Genomic DNA, 13,547 nt, shown 5'->3' on the forward strand with positions numbered 1-13,547 from the left:
AAGTATGTATCGCTCACATTGTATCCTATTCTACTCGGTTCCTGGTCGGTCCGAAACGCTATTATTTAAAGTACGACACGGGGACGAACCGACAGAATCACAGACCGAACGTGATTCGTGACCTAATAACTGTTGTGTCGTAGTTCAGATTTTATCGGGTCGTGTATTGATTTTATTTGGTCCGTGTATCACCGATTTAGTTCGGTTCCTAAGCAATCGATTGGCCGGTTTTTATCGGACTGTGATTACCGGCATTGACTGGGGCCCGGTCCTGTCATCGTGCAGCAGAATGACAGATGATGTTCCCGGGGAAGGGTGGATGGCTGATTACCGTTTTTAAAAGATAATGCCCAATCTAATCCCCTGCCGGTATCTGTCCAAAACAACCCATCTAAAATGATCGAAAATTATGCTGTAATCCAACCAACCCAGTAGTCCCGGCCGCGCCACCTGTCCAAACAAAATGTGAGGACACAACTCAAATCAATGCGTGCATACATTTGTTTCCAACAAAATTTGAGTGTCTCCCCTAACAATTTGTATGTATTACAATGTCCCAACGGAGCATTCCACGGAACACACAGGTATCCTTAACTCCAAGACAAACTACCCAAAAAATGTGCGGTGTACGCATCATTGATCATAATCATAATGATAAGAAACTGGTGTTAATTTGCATATTGATCAGTTCCATGCTTGGTGATCGGCTCTCCAGTCTCTGCAAGTCTTTGCGCCTTGCAGTTTTTGCTTCTTTTCTGTCAGCAAAATTATTTTATCTTAGATATCTGTTTTGAGAGAGTGCAAATAAAATTTGGGTGAAATACTTCCTATTTATAGCTACTTCTTTGACTAGATATGGGTATTTTCTTCAAAAAGAAAAGTTGAATTTCATGTGGCCTGTTATTAATTGACAACTGTCTACTGACATCTTGTGAAAGCTGATTGGTCAAAGCAGCAGACAGCTCAATCGCTCTCCAACAAGTTTCAGAGGCAAGTCTGAAGATCAAAAGCACTGGAGTCGAGAAAGTTTTGACATGGATAATTAGTTCTACATGATTTATAGAGAAGAGTCCTTTGATGTGTTCGCAAGATGTTGAAATTTGATATGACTGACTCCAATCTTAAACCGGCCAATTCTAATTAAAATGGGACGCAGGTAGTCGACCCCGACTCCAGGTCAAATCAAAGGATAGCATGGTGAATAGCATAGGGAAAAGCAGATGCAGATTCTGGATTGAACTTGTGATTTTTGCTTAGGCTGCCATTGGTGTGATGGGTAGTTTGCGGGTTTAGTTTGCAAGTTTGCTGGCACAAAAATTGCGCTTTGGATTTTAATGTTGTTGTGAGCTTTGGATTATTATCTCCCGGGTCGTTAACTGCTGCTAATCACGTGGATACAATGTAGGTCAAAATATGCCTGTGTTCGAAATGAAATAAATGTCATTGGTGACGTGGCCCGTCATCTCTTCCCCAGTTCATGTCGTATCGTCTTCGGTTCATATCGGCGAGTCGGTCAGTACCCTAACATGTCTAAATGACCTAGGTTCGTAATATAATTTATTTCAGTTTGTGTGCTGCAAAACCTAGGTCAACGCAGCTATAGATTTGAGTTAGAACCGTGCAATACACAAAGCGATTATTGGTTTCTGGATTGTTCCTTACAGGTTGTAAAGTGCCAAAACCGATACATCCTTGGACCTTGCTGTAAGTTGTCTCTGGGGCTTCCCTACAGCACTTACTAGGGCTAAACCTGGGTGGACAAAGGATTTACCAAGGTCCATATTTACGAAAGGGCCGCACAATTTTCAGGCTCAAACAAAGATATACTTTATATTCATAACATGCATAAAGGTCGTGTATTGCTTAAAATCTTGGGGACCACGCAAGTTTATCAAAGCGCAAAGAATTACCAAGTCAGAAAGGCTTGCAAAATTGCAGTCATGCCAACAACAGTACCTCATATCTGCAAGAAGTTCTAACATTTCCCGAAACTAAAGAAGGTGAAAACTATGTTCTTTCTTCCGATCTTCAAATTAATATAACACTTTTTTAGCAAGTTGTTGTGACTCATTTACCAAAGCCTAAATTTATTTGATGTATCATGTTTAAAGTTGTACAGTTGAAGCACATTGATTTGCTTTTTGTACACATCTTGATTGTGTTCTGCTCTTCAAAACGTTCTGTTTTTGTTTTGAAACTGCAGGAGTAAAATGCAGATAGCGAGGACATTGACTGATACCAGGACAATGAAAATGATGTTGGATACTTGGCAGAGAAGGTTCTATTCCCAGGTAGAGTTGGAGGAGGCCCAGGGAGTCTGGTCACATGCCTGTGCAAGGTGAGTTGAGTGAACTATTAATCACTCTGTTTATTTTGATTTGATTAAAACTCAGGAACCAGATCCTAATTCGAAATATGAATTAATGAATTGATTGATTTATTGTGATGCAGGTTTATACTGTCTCTTCCTTTTGTAGTTCATTGCACCAAGGCTGAGTTACCAGAAATGCTTAATTCAAATTGTCTGAAGAAGTGGTGTTGACAGTGAATAAGACTTCACCTAAACTCTGCCAACCTGAAGCCCTTCCTTTTGAAAAACACATGACTCTTTGACGTATCCCGCCGTTGTTGTAGTGGAATTGTAACGTTCTTTATTGATTAATAACTGAAAATGAACAGTCCTCTTCACTGTAAGGCTATACTGCAGACGTCTTCATGGACTAGTTTAAATGTTTGCATAATGTTGGTTGGCAGTTAGTTAAAGATACTCGGGATTGATTAGATTGAAAGTTCCTCCATTGACTTGTACATGCCCACAAATGAAGTGCCAAAGTCCGATTCAAACCTTGGGACATCTTCTCACACTTGATAATGTTTTATTTCAGGAGGGCAGCACAACAATGGAGAAAAATCATTCACATCCGGAAACTCCACAGACTTCTTGAAGTGTCTGATTCACTCAGGAATCAGCGTCATCTTGTTGTCTACTTCAGCAAGTGGCAAACAGCACAGCTACGAATCAGACAATTAGACAAGAGAGAAGTGAATGTTGGTCGCATCTTGTCCCGCAGCAGGCTGTATCATTTCTTCACGACATGGAGGATCAGGGTGAAAGAATCTCACTTGATTAAGCCACTGAGGCAGAGGGTACAGAGGAAGGCTATGGCAAGGTAGGGCCATTTGTGGAAGTTACCTTTATCGAAACACTAAGCTCTTTAAATGTATTGAGAATACACTTGCAATTTCGACTCAGTTCTCGACTCAATTCCTGAAGAGAACCGACTGGAACTTCAGCGCTAATCTACATTGATGACATCATTGGTGCCAAAAACTAAATTTTTTCGCTGAATTCTGACATTTTACTCAAAATGTCCATTTAAACGTTAAAAACGGCTTCAAACACTCATCTTCAGGTCATTGAGCTTTATCAATATACAATATATGGACAAGAAAACATACGAATGTTGAAATGTATGATCATTTTGAGGAGAACTATTTTTGGCAAATCACTCTGGCACGTTTGGTGTGCCCTCGCTCAGTAGTTGTCTAGTCGACGTGGACTGATTTTTCAATGTGGTGACGTTGAATGGTTTTAGAGCCTCTTTCCCAGGTATCTCAAATCTCGTCCCCAATAGGCCCTCTAATATCAAATGTCAAGAATATTGAGAAATCGTTATAAGGGCAAAGTAGATGTTTGACACGATGGCAGGGCAGAGGATTTTTCCGTTCTTTCCACTCACAAGAAATTACACATTATGAAATGAATTGGAGACTTTTTGCGTGAACTTAGAGGTAATATTTTTGAAATGATTTCAGGGCCTTTGATGCTTGGCGAGCCATTGTACTTAGAAAGAAGATGGTCAACAGCATAAGATCTCACCATGATCAGGGACATGTCTTAAAAGCATTCAAAATATGGAGGTAAATTAGACCACGTAGATGATGTAAACTTTCAGCTACCATCCTCCTACTGTTGGACTATGATCCAAACATTTTAAGAAATAACTTCCGTAATCCAAGTGGGATTCCAAATTGTGCTCTGACCCAGACAGTTATGGTTGTGACTCCAAAACTGCTGCTGCTATTCATGTAATAAGGGTTAAATCATTTGATATTGAAAACATAGATACTTTGCAGCAAGGGTGTTTCAGAATTTCAGTCCTAATTTGAGCCCCAAGCCATAGAAGCCTACAGAATCTTTTGAGATTTTTGTGAACACTGAAGTTTCTTGTGCGCTCACAACTCGGCAACACAAAGTTCGACATTGCAGAAGTAAATTTCTCAAAAGCTTATTAACACTTTGATTTCCACTTGCACATTTGGAGGTGGTTTTCAAATGCCCCAGTTTGCCTGATTTGATTGACAATTAGCTATTAGTGCGAGTGAAAGCAAGAATGGCTAGACTAAATAGTATGGCTTTCGAGTGAACAAGGCGTATGTCAAGATTTTGATTTGTGGCGTTCTGTTGATTGCTGCAGATCCATTCAAGCATGGATATCTTGTCATGGAGATGCAGTCATGTGTGGTTGCTGGGTGGAAGCATTAATAAGTGCTCCGTCCAGCACTCTGCACATGTGAGTTACCCTGAACACTGGTCAGAAATTAGGCTGGTGGAAAGAATCTTTTGCTGAGACACTCGCCATTGGTCACTGCTTTCATGAATATCCACAGACTAGCGCAAACAGTGTCCACTATAATTCATTTATGTGTTTTTTGTTTTGCTGCAGAAAAGCACATGGAGATATCCAGCAATTGATCAGAGCGCGGCAACAGATTCTGTTGGGTGTTGAAAGGCGGGCACTGTGTGGCCTCCGTGAGGTTGTCTGCATGAAGAAGAAAGGCAAAGGTTACAATCAAGAGAGGTTGTTACGACAAGCTTTCCTAACCTGGAGGAATCAATTTCAAGAGAGGCAAGAAAAACGTTTTGCTGAAATTTGTGAAAAGGTAAAATATGACAAGATCCTCCCCAAATGTACGTGCAGTGTCGAATGTCATCTCACTCCTTGTAGCCCTGGCTAAAGGCAGTTTCATTCAGCTCAGTTGGTGACCCATCCGGCTGAACCATGGTTTTTTTGCTCTGTTACATTTGACGATGAATGTGGTGAAAGGTTGTTGTTTCCTTATGTTACCCACTGGCCCTGTTCCTTTGCTGCTGGGTATTAACACTGAATACTCATCCATGTACATATCGCTTATATCGATATCTATCTGGTACATATATATCAAAAAAGCTCTGTTAGACGGTCAAAGGGTTAATAGTATACATGGTATAGAATATTTTGATTTTGCTTGCAAGTTATCAAGCTTTCTGGTTGCATTCATCCTAGACAGACTTGAAAGGCGTAGTGAGTGAAATTGGCCACAATGATGCAGAGTGGAGTCCGATTTCTCCAGAAGACTATCGTCCATTCGTAAATGTTATGTATGCATCGTTTGGGGCTCTGGAGGGCAAACTACTGGTTGAATTAGTTTGGAGTTTGGTTTTTATTGGTCTTCACCTCAAAACCATTTTTTTTGGTATGCATTAGTGTACATTGACATAGTGCATTGAATTTGGACATTTTCTGCTCTGTACGGTTTATTTCTCGACCAATCTGGATGAACTGTTCAGGTTATTATTTTTTGCGTCAATCTACTTATGTGCCAAGAATGGATGTGAAATATCCAGAAACAAAATATGGCCTATCCAGGGGACCCTCAAAATGACCATTGAACTTCGTTGAAGATATTTTTTATTTCTGCATCAAGAATGCTGAATCCCTAAAATCATGTTTGGTTTTGAGGCAAGGATCATTAAAAACTTCAAAGTAATCCAACCAGTAGTTTGCCCTCCAGAGCCCCAAACGATGCGGACATAACATTTACGAATGGACTACAGTGAGTTAATTTTTTTGTTGCTTTCAGTCTCGTAGGTGTGCAGTTCTCTCCTGCTACTTGCAAAAGTGGAGGCAGCGGGTCACCTCTAATCAGGATGAGGAAGAGGGGATTGTGATCATGGTGAGGCAGGAGGCCCAGAAGAGGATCATGAGGAGGTGCTTCCACATCTGGCAACGTGGTCTGCAGCTTGAAAGATTGATAAGGTGATTGTTTGATTTATCTGCAGAATCTATTTCACAACAGTGAAAGATTAGAATTAGAATTTTAAGTGAGATAAAGTTCATTATTTCCTGACGAAGAAAAACTTAATATTCAAAACTGTTTTTGTTTTTACCAAATTTTACATTTAGAAAAACATTGTATGATTTATTAGAACAGTTTTAATAGTATGCCATTCATATTTGAAGAAAACTACCTTCCTCTGTTAGCAGAGGCAAAGACTCACAACAGATTGAAAGCTGACTGTCTGTAATGTGATTAGCTTTGATCACCATACCAGGACTGCATTTTAAAATTTTTCCAAATTTACCCTTACAGAGATTTTCATCACTCTTCTCTGAAGAAGTTACTCAAAACCATGCTGAATTCATGGCACCGTTATGCAGAGTCTTCAGTCGCAGGAGCAGTTCATGAGTTTACCCTTCGCATGGACGGTCTGGCACCCCTGCATTCAACCGGTATCGAGTCTGGATGCATCAGGGAGCAGTCAAGGTCATCCACTGTGGCTAGTAGTGGTTTCCACAGTCACATGAATAGAGTGCCTCACGGTGGAGAGGAAAGTGGTACATTAGGTAAGAAAGTTATGAGCAAAAACCAGTTTTGTTCAGCTCTGTTTTTTAAATACCATACATCAAGTTCATTGGACCAGCATTAGATGGAAAACAGCCATTGTTAGGCCAGTTGGTTGACCCTGCTTGGATAATTGACATTACTTGGTGATTGCAAGGTGCGTGAGGTGGCACGTAACTCGTACATACGTCAAGCGTAATTTACGTGAAACGTAGAGAGATAAGCACGTCACCGATGCGTCATTGACGTACGTTGCACGTCACTGACGCGAACCAGGAAGGACGGATGTCATTTGTGATTTGGACTGTATGTTCAAATATTCCTAATTCCACTTATGCTCAAGGTGCTAAACCTTTGGTATTTAATAGACTATAGTTTGGTTCGAGATGTTCAGAAATATTTTAAATCGCTCTCATTTCAAAAGTATCACTTCAAATTTCATCAAACCTACCTCAAATAGTCAAATTGACCGTTAAATCTTGTCCCAGCTTTCAATACATTCAAAGGTTCGTTCTGACCACAACCGCACCAGAAAAAGGCCCGATGTTCCAGCATAGGAACTTAATTTGCATAGGGGTTTCACACCATTGAAGAAATGTCCTGATTAATGACATTGGACAATCTCCAGACGCTCTGTTTGAAGCAGCGTCATCATGACGTGCCGTGTTTGACACATTCATATAGCATTGGGGCTCGTATCCTGCACAGAATCATCATTTTCTGGAGTGGTTGTGGTCAGAATGAAGTTTTGAAAGGAATAGAATGCTGGGACATAATGCAATGGTCAATTTGAAGTAGGTTGGATAACATTTTAAATGAAGGTGATTTGCAACATTTCTGTACATCTTGAACCAATTATAGTAAGAAATGTTTTCATTTCCATAGATATCTTGGTAAAGGAAGTAGCCAGGCCTAGCATTGTGCAGCCCCTGACAACATGAAAAATATGTCAGTTTTGATTGACTTTATTTTAGATTATGATGTAACGAGCCCCATAAACCATTATTAAACACAATTCTACAATTCAGTTGATAGAATTTGAAATTCATTTTATAGCAAATTTTGTGAAGTCCTTCCTAAGAAACAAGGCTAATTATTTGTAAAGGAAAATTGGTAAAACTTTGTTGTTTCACCGAGCAAAGTTGTTGATGTCTTGGGCACCATAGAAGACACAAAGATAGAAGTGACGTCTAAATGTAGCTCATAAACTAAGCTGTTTGATTGCTTAAATAACTTCATATACCCAAAAAATGCAGCTTGCTACACATTTTGGTGTGATGGGTTACAAGATGAACCTTTTAATTAGATTGCTTAAACAGGTATATATACACTTTGTACATGTATAAATCAAAGCATACATGTAATTATGTTTTTAATGTTGCAAACACCATTTTACAAGTAGCTGTTATTTTCTTTTTAGGTGTCCCACAGCATCCTTGCGGTGGCTTTTCCCCCTCCTGTCTGATAGGTTCACCGATCGTGCAAGTGAACCTTCATTCCCCAGATGAAGGCTTTGAGATCAGCGTTGAGGTGACACCATGTGACAGCGATGGCTCTGATGAATTTCTCACACCAAATGGAAGTCCGATGAAATGTGATGAGATCATGTTCAGGTTTGTTCTTATAATCTCTAAGTTTTCTTATTTAGTTTATGCATTTATCATATACCCTGGATGCATTGATCTGTCAGACAAGCTATGAAAATCCATAAAAAATTTACTGATTAATATGTGCAAACTCAAATAATCCTGTTGTTTATTCGGGCTGTCAAAACTGTGGTGCCAGTGGTCCAGCACTTACAAATCAAACTGACCACAAGTCAAAACAGCACCACTTTTATGTTTTTAAATTCACTTCTGAGATTCTTATTGCAGTTTAAATTTTTGTTACGACTGTTTGTTATGATAGAGTTGAATTGAGTGAACACAGTGAGTTTGAAAATAAAGGTGACTGCCTTGGTGAAATTGGAGCAACTTGAAATTCTTTTTTTATTTCCAACCTGAACTTTTGACACTAAAAGTGCATGTAAAACGTTATGTTACTGTAAACACTAATAAAAAAATACTGTGTCCTAATCAATTTTAGAGTCAAATGTAAAGGTTTGCTTAACCCTTGAGCCGTTTCCCCCACCGCCGAACTGATAATGGTAATTTTCTCTAAATCAACCAGAAATTTCGATCTCATAACACACCAAAAAGTTCTGCACCATCGTATAGCAAATACCCTGTCTAATGGCGGCCTTGCACGTAATCGTCATTTTGTGATAGTGCTGCAGTATGGTGTTAGAATATTTAACTAAACTGGGCATGGTGAAAATTCGATGATCGTCGAAGTTGGCTTCTTGGCCAAGATTCGATGATTGTCGCAGTTGGCGTTTTAAGGGTTAAATTACAAATTTGATAGCTTCTTTTCTTTCTTTGTAAAAAAAGAGTATGCAAGTATGTGTGAAGTAATAAATGATTTTCGGCAGAAATTTAGGCGTTTTCGTTGAAAATTGAAATTTTCCCCCTCAAAATGTGAAAACTACAATATTTCCAATTTTAGATACTAGAAATACGTTTAAGAGCTGTCAGAGATGATACCAGCTCTTTTTCATGAAGCATCCTCTTTAGGTCTCGTTAGGGAGTTTTTCTCAAATGTGCATGATGATGATGTGTCCCGTTAACAGGACGTAACATCTATTTTAAATTACGTTTCCAAGGTGTTTGCATAAGGAAAATGCATTCATCTCATATATCACTGGAAACGCCTGATTCCCATCTTTCTGCAGGATGTTAAGTCCGGTGTTTTATATCTTTGATTAAATCATATTCAGCATTGCCGCATTTGCTCCTAGCTCTGTTCTCCACCCCAAGTGGAAGTATTGCCAATTGGACTGCACAATCACGAAAAAACACAAAAATTCTACATTTCATTGTGGATAATTCTTACAGTGACCATTGTCCCGTGAAAGACAGTTGCTAAAGCTACACAAAACTTTTTTTTAAATCGAGGGCCGCCATTGGGCTTTTATGATAATTTGAATTTTTCACAAATCGGCAAAAAACGCATCAACTGGCACTAGACGGCATTTCAACACGGGCCCGATGCACATCCCAAGTTCAGTGTACACATACGTCGGCACCAGCAGTAAAATGCGTAGTATATCAGCGTTTCAGACACTCCCAATAACATGTCTTTGCCAAAACAGTTATCAGATGAAACCGCGCGAAACAAGTTATGGGCTGAAAGAGTAAGGCAAGGTAGTGATGTGCCGATCCTGTTTTTGACTGTGTTGAGTCCTAGCTTTACCACTAGAGATGGCGTTTAAAACACCGATTGTTTCATTAGTAAAAAGTTTACAGTATTTTTGAAGATGTGTTGTACCATACTTCGTTTCATCGGTTTCAGGTCACTAACTACAGAGAGGAAGGAGACAGTGGAGAAGATCAAGAGTTATCGTCAAGCACTGTCAGCCGAACAAGTAAATTTACAGCAAGAGGTGCATCGCATTCAAGCCAGAAGTTGCTCAAGGGATCTCTTCCCAGATGACCTGAGAAAATTGCATGATAATCAAATGAGGCCAGAGAGAAAAAATCAAAGGGAACTTCTCTATCACATTTTGTTACGTTGGTGCAACTGGCCTGTCAGTATTGCCTTTGAGCAGTGGAAAGAATATGTGGAGATGGTGAAGGTCAATAGGTCAAGGATCAGGGTCGTTGGACGACGGTCACAGGTTCTGCTGAAGCAGAGAATGTTCTGTGGTTGGAAGAGTCAGTTTGTGTTGTCAGGAAGAGCAGAGGCACATAGGGTAGGTTCGCAGGGCTGTCTTGCAAGGTTACTAGGTTTAATACTTCAATGAAAGGAATCAGGCTCATCCCAAACTTGTGCTGATATCTTTGATCGCAGTGCAGGAATCCCTTTCAGTCAAGGGTGCTTTTGCACTGTGAAAAAGCAAATTGAATAATTTCATTGCAAAACCAGATATAGCCATATTTCAGCCACTTTAAGTACATGCTGGCTGGCGTTAGAACAAAAATATGTTGAGAGCTCATAGTCACAAAGTTGATGAATGTATTCACTCATCACAGTTAGTTTTTTGGGAAAAACTAGAAATCTTCTAAAAACTGCACAACTTGCACCCCTGCAATGATAGCCCCAAAAAGTGTGAAAAAAACTATTTCAGAGTCCTACATGTATGAATTTCTAAAAAGTCTGAAGTAAGATCATATTTCTGCCTGTCACAGTTTCTGGACAACGGGTTTTTTTCTTCAATTTTCTGCAGCGTCAGAAAATTTCGGGTTTCTATTTTTAGTTCAGCTGACAAAGTCAGCAAAGCTGGTAATATTACTAAGGGAATGGTGTCTGTCCTTCCTTCCATGTCACTTTTGGGCATTTTGTAACCGCAAGGACTAGGCACTTCGTTGACACTGCTAAATTAGGCGTAACCCAAGATGAACTCGGAAAACCAAAAATCGGCGCGATCCGACCTACATTAAGCGAATGAGGTCATCGGGAAATTTAAACTTCATTCCTTTATACCTCGGTCCACAAAGGAAATATTGTTTTCACATCTGGACGAATATTTTTTGATAATTTTTCATTTTTACTTGTAATGGAATTAGTTTAGTTTTCACCGCCAGTTGGCGCAACAGGCACATTTAACTGAATTTTTGACGATTCAAAAGCCCGGGCTATGACGTATAGTTGCGCAGTTGTATTCTGCGCATGGAATTGGCCAAGGAACCAGGCTATATTTCAGCATACCCACTGTGACAAGTCTAACGTGTCTAAAAATGGAAGATTGATTTTGCAACATGGTAACCAATTTTCTGCTAAAAAGAAGTCAAGTAGGCGATATTATCACTAGTTCCTTTCAGTGGGTAGTCATAAGGTCTTAAGGGACTACTTTCAGAAATTAGTTCTTGAAAATTTGGCCACAATTCTGTGAAAACGATATTAGAAGCGCATGCTCTGTTCGCGAATTATTTTGAAGTGGAGAATTCCCACAGTATGTGCAGTGAATCGGCATGATTCTGTTTGCATTTTAGTTTTTAGTACTACGATTCTTACATGAGTAAAAAGTAGACAATCCAAGCAACACAATAATGTTACTCCCATAAAAATTGATTCAAAATTGACGGAGCTACGGCATTCTGTTCGGCAATTGGCAGCGCTGATAAAATACATTGCATGCTAATGCATGCCAAATGGCACACTTTAAAAAGCGCTCATTGGACAACGTAGGGAATCACCAGAAATGATGTCATCGCTGGTCTAAATAAAAAATAGATGGGTTCCCGATCGACTCACTAGGCATACGCAGTAGAGCACAATGTCATGAAAAACGACCCTTTGTAAATTCCAATCACCTGCAGGACAGCCGAATCGGTAGATAACCTGGGTACCCCTAAAAGTTACCCAGGGCGATCCTGGGTACCTTTAAGGACACTATAAGTTACCCAGTTTAAAATTTGCACACTTTTGAAACCTGCCGACGAGGTTCTTGAAAACGGTACTTTAGCGTTTTGCAGTGCACGAAATCAGCTCAGTTCATCGAGAAGGATCATCTGTTGATCTGTTGAAATCGTATTTTTTGCGCATAAACGGAGTGAAATGGATTTAATACGGCAATATGATGATAAACATTTCATCTTTGGATCTTGCTTGGATTCCTCGCAGATTTTGTATTTGCCGTCCACGACCTCAATTATCTTCTTCTTAATCTCTTTTCCCTTTGAAACACATTTCCCATCTCTTAGCGATGGTATTGATTGTACATAGCCATCTTATTCATTGGCAGAAACTCGCATTTTGACCACGTGTGTTTTGACAGGTGTCAAAAATTCCAATGAATTCATGCACTGCAAAATGCTAAAGTACCGTTTTCAAGAACCTCGTCGGCAGGTTTCAAAAGTGCGCGAATTTCAAACTGGGTAACTTTTAGTGTCCTAAAAGGTACCCAGGATCATCCTGGGTAATTTTTAGGGGTACCCAGGACGACATCTACCGATTCGGCTGCAGGACAGGTCAATTTCTCTCAATAAAGTTAATTTTGTTGACTCCTGTAATCTCTACCTTAAAAAACAGTGGTGTTAGTCCCAAACTGGTCATTTCTGTTTATTTTGACCTCTGTTATCAGGATACCTCTCAATTACAGACAGCATTTTGTATCATTGTGCTGTACAACCCAGCCTGGACATACTACAGTTGTCCATGGAGAAGTCTCATCCTCTGACACTTCTTGTCTGTAAAGCTACCGATACAACATACTGAACTAGGGATATCTTCCATTGCCTCCTGTAATATTTACATACCATGGATGATTAGTTCAGTCATATTTCATCCAGCTGGCAGCTCTGCATTGGAAATTTCAGTGGTATAACGTGTTCTCTTCACCTTCAAACAGTAGTATAAAGCCGATATTTACTACTTCACACCCTCAGTCCTGTGTTATTAGGTCATCCAGCTGAGTGCCAGGCCTTTGGGCCTCTTGTTAAAATTCACTTGCATCCTTGAACTTTTGCCAATTCATGATTGCTCCAAATGAACTATGATACTACAACATGATTCTATATTGTTAGACTGGATTGGATTACTGATTTGTCCCTGTGGTAATATAGACTTTTTCAGAAGTGTGTAAATGTCCCTGTCCTTGTTTGGCAGCTGTGCAAAAAAACTATTGGGCTGATGTCTTCAAAGTTTGATTTTACTTCTCTCTCATATTGGAATCGGACATATCCTCGTGGTTAGAGATTCACAAATCCAGTAAAAAACAATATCTTCTTTGGAGCCCTTTGACGTTTTTGGAGGGCTGGAGAGGAGCCATTTTTTTCTATAATTGGATATTTTTAAAGGAAAATTGGCACATTCAAAGTAATCAATGTAGGCCTACACGGAAA

This window comes from Lineus longissimus, chromosome 12 (genome assembly GCF_910592395.1).
Source record: "Lineus longissimus chromosome 12, tnLinLong1.2, whole genome shotgun sequence".
Classification (NCBI taxonomy): domain Eukaryota; kingdom Metazoa; phylum Nemertea; class Pilidiophora; order Heteronemertea; family Lineidae; genus Lineus; species Lineus longissimus.